The sequence below is a fragment of the Cupressus sempervirens genome, chromosome 6 (genome assembly GCF_028749045.1).
Source record: "Cupressus sempervirens isolate cs-2001-9-10 chromosome 6, ASM2874904v1, whole genome shotgun sequence".
Lineage (NCBI taxonomy): Eukaryota > Viridiplantae > Streptophyta > Pinopsida > Cupressales > Cupressaceae > Cupressus > Cupressus sempervirens.
Window position 1 is genome coordinate 55,362,923 of NC_143123.1, and position 8,501 is coordinate 55,371,423.

An 8,501-nucleotide genomic window follows, 5' to 3' on the forward strand; every position below is an offset into this window, starting at 1 on the left:
CTCATTTCATTGGGTTGTAACAATCTCATTCTTTAGCTCCTATCATTGATTCTTTGTTCACTACGCCACTTGCTACAAGGAAAAAAACCAAAGAGGTACTATTGACTATAAATTTGGAAACACATAGCTTGGCCCAGATGCAGTGGCACCGCTTATTAGTAATCTGACTCCTCTTTTTCTTTCTCATTTTTCATGTATTTATTTTACTTGAACTATTATTTCTTAGGGAGCATTTTGTAATATTGGATTCATTTTATGTAGGAGGCAATGAGGACCTTCCTAGATGTTCCCATGTTAGATGTATGAGAACATTAAAGAATTGTGATCAATTGCTTATTAACAATGAAGATTTTCTTCCCTTGAAAGTACCCCAACTTCCAAGCACTTTAAAGATTTATCCTTTCTTTTACTATACAATCTTATACTCATAATCAAATGCACTAACCTCCCATGCAATCCCTTTCAAGATATACTAATCACATTATTATTTTGTATGGAATAATATATTTTATAAAAAAACTTAATGGTGGATGTTTGTGTATATTTGGGCCGACCATACACATAGGGCATCATATTTTGATTTTATTGCTAGATCATGTTTCCTTAATTTGATCAATTTCTTCAAGTAAATTAAAAGGTAATTTTAGTTCATTTATGATTCTAATATTTTTCTTTTCTTTCCTTAAAAGATAGAATTTGCAAGAAAAAGAGTTAACTCATTGATGCCATGGCATCACTTATTGGACCCAACGTCTTTCAAAGACTTAGGGTCATTGAGAAAGTGGGACAAGCTTTAAAGTATATTAGGTTCAACTACATGACCAAAATGAAAAAAAACTTGTTATCAATGACCCCCCTATATTCCCATTACTAAGTGAAAGAATCTTATAAAGGATGTGACTAAGATTAAAGTAAGAGATGATGGAGAAATGGTACAACCCAAGAAAAGAAGGCATGTCATAATATTAAGAATGAAATTATGTAATAATTACTCTTAAAACTTATGTGATCTAACATGTTTCAAACTTCACATAGGTTGTCTACTACATCAAAGGCAACCGAAGCAAGAAAATAAAAGTACAAGAAACACAACCTCGACTCAGATGGATATTCAAAACTTATTGCATGAGTTGTACATATAAGTAAATGAAAATATTTATAAATTGTAAAAAAATTGGTCTTTGATGAAATTAATTACAAAAAAATTCATGATACCAAGAAAAAATGTAGGCCATGGAGTTTTAAAAAAAAATCTCTGAAGAGGACAAGAAATTAGGCTACACAAAAGGCTATATAGTCATGGCTAAATGACTCTGAGAAATGAGTGCTCAAGGTTCTTCTACTAGATCAGTCAATGAGGTAAATAAGTCAGTTAATTTTTATTTCAAATTGAATACTTTAGCAATTACTGTATTTGATATTAAGTTCCAAAAATATAAGTCATTATATTTTATTAAACTAAGAAAAAAAATGATTATATATTTGTTTAAAACTTTAAAGTGAATATATTTATCTGTATTAAATGAATGATTAAATTTTTTCAATATTTGTCTTGTATTTATATGTATATATTGCTGATAAATGCACTAATTATTGACATTGGATTGCAACCTACCAATCCTGATAAATTAGTTGAGCACCATGGAGGCGGTGATTCAAATGTGGATCCTAGAACTCAAGGTATATATATTCTATTCAATCAAAACTATTCATACCAAACTAAGTATGCAAAAATATGTACATATAGATTATATTATCTCTTGGTGACTGAGTAAAGATCTCGTGCATAATATTGTCCAGGTAATGATCGGATGCATTCATATTAAGTCATAATAGGATCGAGTAGATGATCTATTTATGTAACTTTGTACTTGTTTTATTGAACATTTTGTTTAACATAAAGAGTAATACTAGAATTATACATCTACAACTAGTACTCTTGTTTATTTTATTTTATTGGGTAAAAGTACAAATTTGTGTCACCTTTCAGGTTGACTTATCAGAATGATTGAATTTGACCATTTCTATCTAAAAGTCCATTTTTTTCAAACATATGATCTTGATAAAATTATTATAGCTAAGTGATACATGGTTTGACACTTTTCCAATTGGAAATATCTATTAACCAAATGTTTTATACTAGTTATTGTCCAAGTACTAAAGAAATAAAATTATTTTAGAAAATTGACATTTCAACAACTCTTACTATTTTTTATGGTATTTTTTTAATAGCATATAAACACCATTTTAAAGAGCTCAAAGTCAAGAATATTATCATATAGCTTTCATAGTGTTTTAATTAGATATAGTATATTGTAATTAAAGGATTCTACAAGTACGTATTTTAACACACGAGAAGATTTTGATTTTGAGATAGAAAAAATACTAAATTATATAAAAAACATTAAAAATTATATGGCATTCTAGAGGAGAGAGTCATCTTCTAGAATGTATAATTTTTCTTTTGGTTTGAATAGATTTATTTTGAAAAATGTGGTGGGAGATAAAAATATCGATTTGAGGTGAGTTAAAATTTGAATAATTATAAAAGATGAAATATAGGTCTAAAGAATTTTTTTATTTTTGATTGTTCTAGTTACATATGTTATCTAAAACATAATCTAAGACCAAAGGGAAATAAATTTATTTCCATGTATTTTTGCAGTGGGAACTAGACCCCTAATTTTTAGCATTTTTCAGCAACTAAAAAGTTATCTTTGAAAAATAGGAAAATATATAATTTCTTATTCCAAATAATTATTAAAAATTATAATCCTAAACTTCATCCATTTCCACACATTTCATTAGTTTACTTCATTTTCAAATTCTAAATAATAATACCAATTTTATGTCATTGAAGGTGAATAGTTGTACTTTTGTTAGCCTTTTCCTTTGTAAAAGGGTGACACAGGTTTCTCCTTTTACTCAATCATATACATTTATGACTATTGTTTTCTTAAAATTAGACTATATATTTGTTATCACTAAAACAAAAATATAGATCTCTGATAGTTTTTTTTTTGAATTTCAAGATCTTCATATTTAACATGAAGAATTTCTACAATTGGATACTGGAATAGCCACAATGTGGAGTCACATAGCTCATGTTTCCACCAAATTATATTTTTATTATATTTTTGTCCTTCAAAAATATTATAGGTGAATGTTCTTCTAATTTTCCATACATTTAATAATTTTTCACTTGTCATTTGAGGTAATTTTCTATTCTAAGATAGAGATATCTATCATAAGGATGGACATGGAAATTTTGATCATCTTGCTTTCAAAGTTGACCCCCTTATCAAATTAATGAAACTACTTGCAACTAACACCTTGATTTTCTGCAACTTTCTCAATCATCCATTCACATAACCATCTTTGTCCTACCCCACCATAACACACAACCCTTGTTTGAGGTTTATATCTTAGTCCCTCTTTGGTTTTGAACCTCATTGAACCTATTTCAAAATGGTTCCATTGATTCAAGGAGGTTCATATGTTTAATATGTTTAGTGTCCTAAGAAGTTTAGTGGTTTCAACATTCAGAAAGCACTTGGCTTGGATCAAAGTACTAAGATTCAAAGACTCTATAATTTAGATTGAATGGTTCATATCAATTTGTGCAGATGCTCTAAGAAATCTCCAAGAACATTTAGGTGTATTTTGGTTCATAATAGTCCATGCACGACAAATCAAAATCAAAGTTCACATTTTAAAGGAAAAATGTTTTGAACATGAAACTAGTGATTCAAATTGTTGGTTCATCAATCTAAATATATAGTTGAATGGTTCAAGTTTGACAATTCCATGTAGCCCATACCATTTTAGAAAACCAAGTCCAGTGATTTAAATCTAGCAAATAGATGATATAGAAATTCAATATGGAGGAGGATATATTGGCATAAAAAATGAATCATCCCATATCCAACATAAAAATGTAACTTCATATGGCTATTGACCCTTCTAACATACACATGCATTGATATATATGCAATATTTGTAATGATCAAGTTTTTCAGGTTTGTCTTTTCAATGTAGATGGATTGAGCCATTCAATGGAATGTTGATGAAACACACATTGAGGACATGGGTGTTCATCTAGCTAAGTCTTGACATCATTTGAACATGGACAACATCGATGATGTTTACCAAAACACACATGAATGGGAAGTCAATGGACCCCATTGAGATTGGCCATAACATAGAGTTTAGATTCAATAGAAACACTTACATTTCTCTTGCAATATGGAAGGACTTTATAGGGCATGAGAAGATCATAAAGAGCTCATGAAAAGAAGTCTTTAGGGATATCAAGAGATGGAATAATAAGCACATGGTAAATCTAGAGGTGGCCACCTTCTCCCAATGCATATTTAGTTGAATCTCATCCAACATCAGCATGCTCTGACTTGATACAAATAAAACCCAATATCAGCATAGATGGAAATGATAGAGGGTAATATCTAGAAACAAATGCAAGAAATTCTAATCAATCACTATTCATATCTTTGAAAAAAAATGCAAATTACTATAGACTTGAATTTTAATAACATAGAATGTTCTCCATGTCCAAAAAAAGTAAAGGGCTTTTACAAGTGGCATACAATCTCTTACTAAAGGGAAAATACTTGATGTAGTGGTAGAAGAAACTTATATAACTAGGGGTTTTTTCATGAAAAGTGTATGATACACATGAATACCTTTTTCCTATGATCATTAGATATGAATCCATATAAGTTGTCTAAAAAAAAACATCACAATAATTTTATTCAAATCTCATCCCAGGCTTTTATCTTCTAAAAGAGTAGAGTTATTATAATTTTTAAAGTGAAGATATCATTTGGTCTTCAAGAATGACACACAAGCCAGAAGTATATCTCTATGGCTCAATTATAGTGTCATCTTACTGGTGAAGTAGTATTAATTCCAAATAGTCCACAAGTTTGAATATCTATCATGGTATGAGCTTTTTGTATGAGTGTAATTTATTATTTGGGTAAATATTTGGAACAAATATGTAGTTTCATAAAATAATAATGATGAATAGAATGTGGTAATTGAAAAGTCAAATCTGGATTACTCAATTGCTCAATTTATTGAGTTCATCTCTGACACAATTCTAATTATGTATACGAGGATTATATGTTTCTTTATTGTTGTTAATATCTGGGTAAGTGCACCAAATTGTGGTGCCAAAAGTGGGCTATAAGTGGTCACATTTTTTTTGAAATCAATAATTTCTAAACTTCGACAACAATTTTAAGATAGTTACACTCAAAATTTTAAGATACGACAAAAACAAAAGTAGTAGTCATTTGAATCTAGTGTTTAAACTACTAATTTTTTTTCAAAATGGTTTAGTTTTAGGTCCTCAAAAAAGAGGTCAATAGAAAGTGGTATTGTTTATTTACGAAAAACATAACATAGTACAAAGTGTGCCCCCCCTAAAATTTTAACCTTTTTTTTTTGGTTGAAATTCTTTAATCACTCTTGTCAAAAGTTACCTAACACTGTGTAGTTTATCCCATATTTTTTGGGTAATTTTATAATGTATATTTTTTTTAATGAATTCTTTAGTTGGACACATCCCATAGATGTGAAATATCTGTGTGCTCCCCCTAGAAATGATTGAAAACTAATCCAAAATCAATACTTCTTTTTTTCAAAGTGTGTAGAATGGAGTCTAGTTTATAAAAAACTAAGTTGTTGTGAAATTTGATGAACAAGCTAAAATCTATAACCAAATTAGTATGTGTTGGTGTTTGACAAAAAATGGATATACATTCAAAAGAAATTATAGTTGAAAGGCTTGAAATAGTTGAAATAAAAAATAAATTATATGGTTATATAGCTAACATAGAGACCTAAAATGTATGTAACTTGATTTTATTGATTCTTGACCATGAGGAAATTTGAAGGATAGCACACAAGAAAAATCAATCATTTTTTGTATGTTTGCAGCAAAACACGTCTCAGACTAGTTTAAGGACTCCAAAACTTTGGGTTGGATCCCCAAGGAAAAACCAAGCCTTAGGCTTGGTAGAATCCAAAACTTTAAATAGCTCATGTGCTCAATAGTGTGCACACACTATTTAAAGCATTTTAAAATTTAGGCCTTTATAGTGCATACGCGCTTCAGTGTGTACACATTGTTGAAGCCTAAATTTAAATAGAGAGGGAAGGAGAGAGGCAGAAGAGATATTAGAAGATGGGGAGAGAGTAGGAGGTTGGATAGGGAGAGAGAGAGAGAGATAGTAGGGGATCAGAGAAGGTGCGATAGGGAGAGAGGGATAGAGAGAGAGAGTAGGGGATGGGAATGTGTATGTGAGAGAGATAGAGTAGGGGATGGGAGAGGAGAGAGAGAGTGAGAGAGTAGCTCGAGAGAGAGTAGGAGATGGGAGAGAGAGTGAGAGAGTAGGTGGTGGGAGAGGGAATGGGAGAGGGAGAGAGAGGGGGGATGATAGTGTGTAAGAGAGAGAAACTAGGGGATGGGAGAGAGAGTGGGAGAGAGAGAGAGTAGGGGGTGGGAGAATGAGAGAGAGTAGGGGATGGGAGAGATAGAGTGAGAGAGAGTAGGCAATGGGAGAGGGAGATGAGAACAAGAGAGAGAGAGGGGGGGATGAGTGTGTGTGAGAGATAGAGAGAAGGGGATGGGAGAGGAGAGAGAGAGTGAGAGAGTAGTTTGGAAGAGAGAGAGTAGGGGATGGGAGAGGAGAGAGAGAGTAGGTAGAAAGAGAGAGAGAGAGAGAGAGTAGGAGATGGGATAGGGTGGGATAGGGAGAGAATTATTCACATAGTGCATATCCACTATAGTGTGCATGCGCTTTAGAGGGTGTATGCGCTATAGTGCACACACACTATATGAAAACACCAAAAAGTGGTTATAACAAAAGTTTTGGTCCCTACTAATCCATATTTTGTTTTTTGTCTATTGTGTGTTCTATTGTTCTAATGAAAAACATGGGTTTTATGTTGTTGAAAGTTAGCAAACACCATTTTCAATCATTGGATACACTATTTGAAGGCTTTTAAAACATTCTTTCATTCTATTTGAAGCTAGCAAACACCAAATTAAATCATTGGATACACTATTTGAAGGCTTTTTGAATATTCTTTCTATAGAAAAGGTTAGTGTGGTCCTTTTTAAATATTCTTTGTTACTATATAGAGAGAAATTTGATTATAATTTGACAAGTTGTTTAATATATAGTGAATTCATTGAAATTTGTATGTTTGAATGAAGTGTTATTTGGAAATGGTTATATATTAAACAAGTTTTTTAATATATATTATATATTCATTGAAATAATTATAATTTGTATATGTATTTGAATGATTTGTAATTTACAAATTGTAAGGAATTCAGATGTTTGAATAATTTGACATATAGAAATCATCATCATGCCAAAGACGAAACCAAAAAGTCAAAAAATGGAAGAGAGGGAGAGAGATTTGGAAATTATAAGAGATAAAATGAAACTACTACGTGAACAAAGAAAATTGCAAAGCAATAATGAAGATTTTTCTTTTGAAGAGGAACAAGAACCACCGATACAAAGAAACAAAGAGGAAGAATTGGAAAGACAAATAGAATGAATGAGACTATTACACTCAAGAAGATAATTGAATTGTGAAGCTACACCATCTTCCAATGTTAGAGTTATATCATTATCTCATGTTGAAGAGATGCTAATTTGTACATCAGACAATGCACACATTCTATCATTTTATGTTGAAGGCACACTATGAACATATCAAGTAGGTGATATTCCATGTTTTGCAGCTTATTGCCAAGGCACATAATCTTTAGTTCAAGGTATGTAAAACACTCAGCCTTATGTTGATGTTTAAAATTTTTAGGCAATGGAAGAGATTATAACACCTTCTAGAATTCCTTTTAGAAGAACAAAATATTTTATTGATATTGATACTAAGATTTTGAAATCAATGCTTGACAAGATTAGCAAATGTACTTGTCAAAGAAAAGTTAATCGTATGTGAAGATTATTCTTTGAAGAATTAAATATTATAGGTCAATGCCAATTATTTATTGAAATGATGAGGAATTTGAAATTTAGGCCTATCATGAAGATTCTTGGGCTGAGAATGATGGATGATTCAAATGAAAAAAAATTGTAAATAATCTAATGAGTGGTTATGACAAAGTGGGTTCTAAACCATGCACCAAATATAGTAATATCACAAGACAAGTACTTGCATCAACAATAGTAAGTATCCAAATGAAGAAAGCTCAATTCATGAGAAAGACAAGCAAAACATTGAAAATTGGTAGAGGTACTCTAAGGAGAGCCATGCTAAGCTGGGAGAGATTGGAAGATCCAACAAAAAAAAAGTTATGGACATTTAGCAGTAGACTATCCTGAAAGGATAAAGAAATTGGTGAAGCTTTGAAATTATTGATCAAATATTTTTGGACAAATAACACATGTATTTCCCCTAATCAAAGAGATGTTTTAAGAAGGAGGATTGGTAGCCAAAAT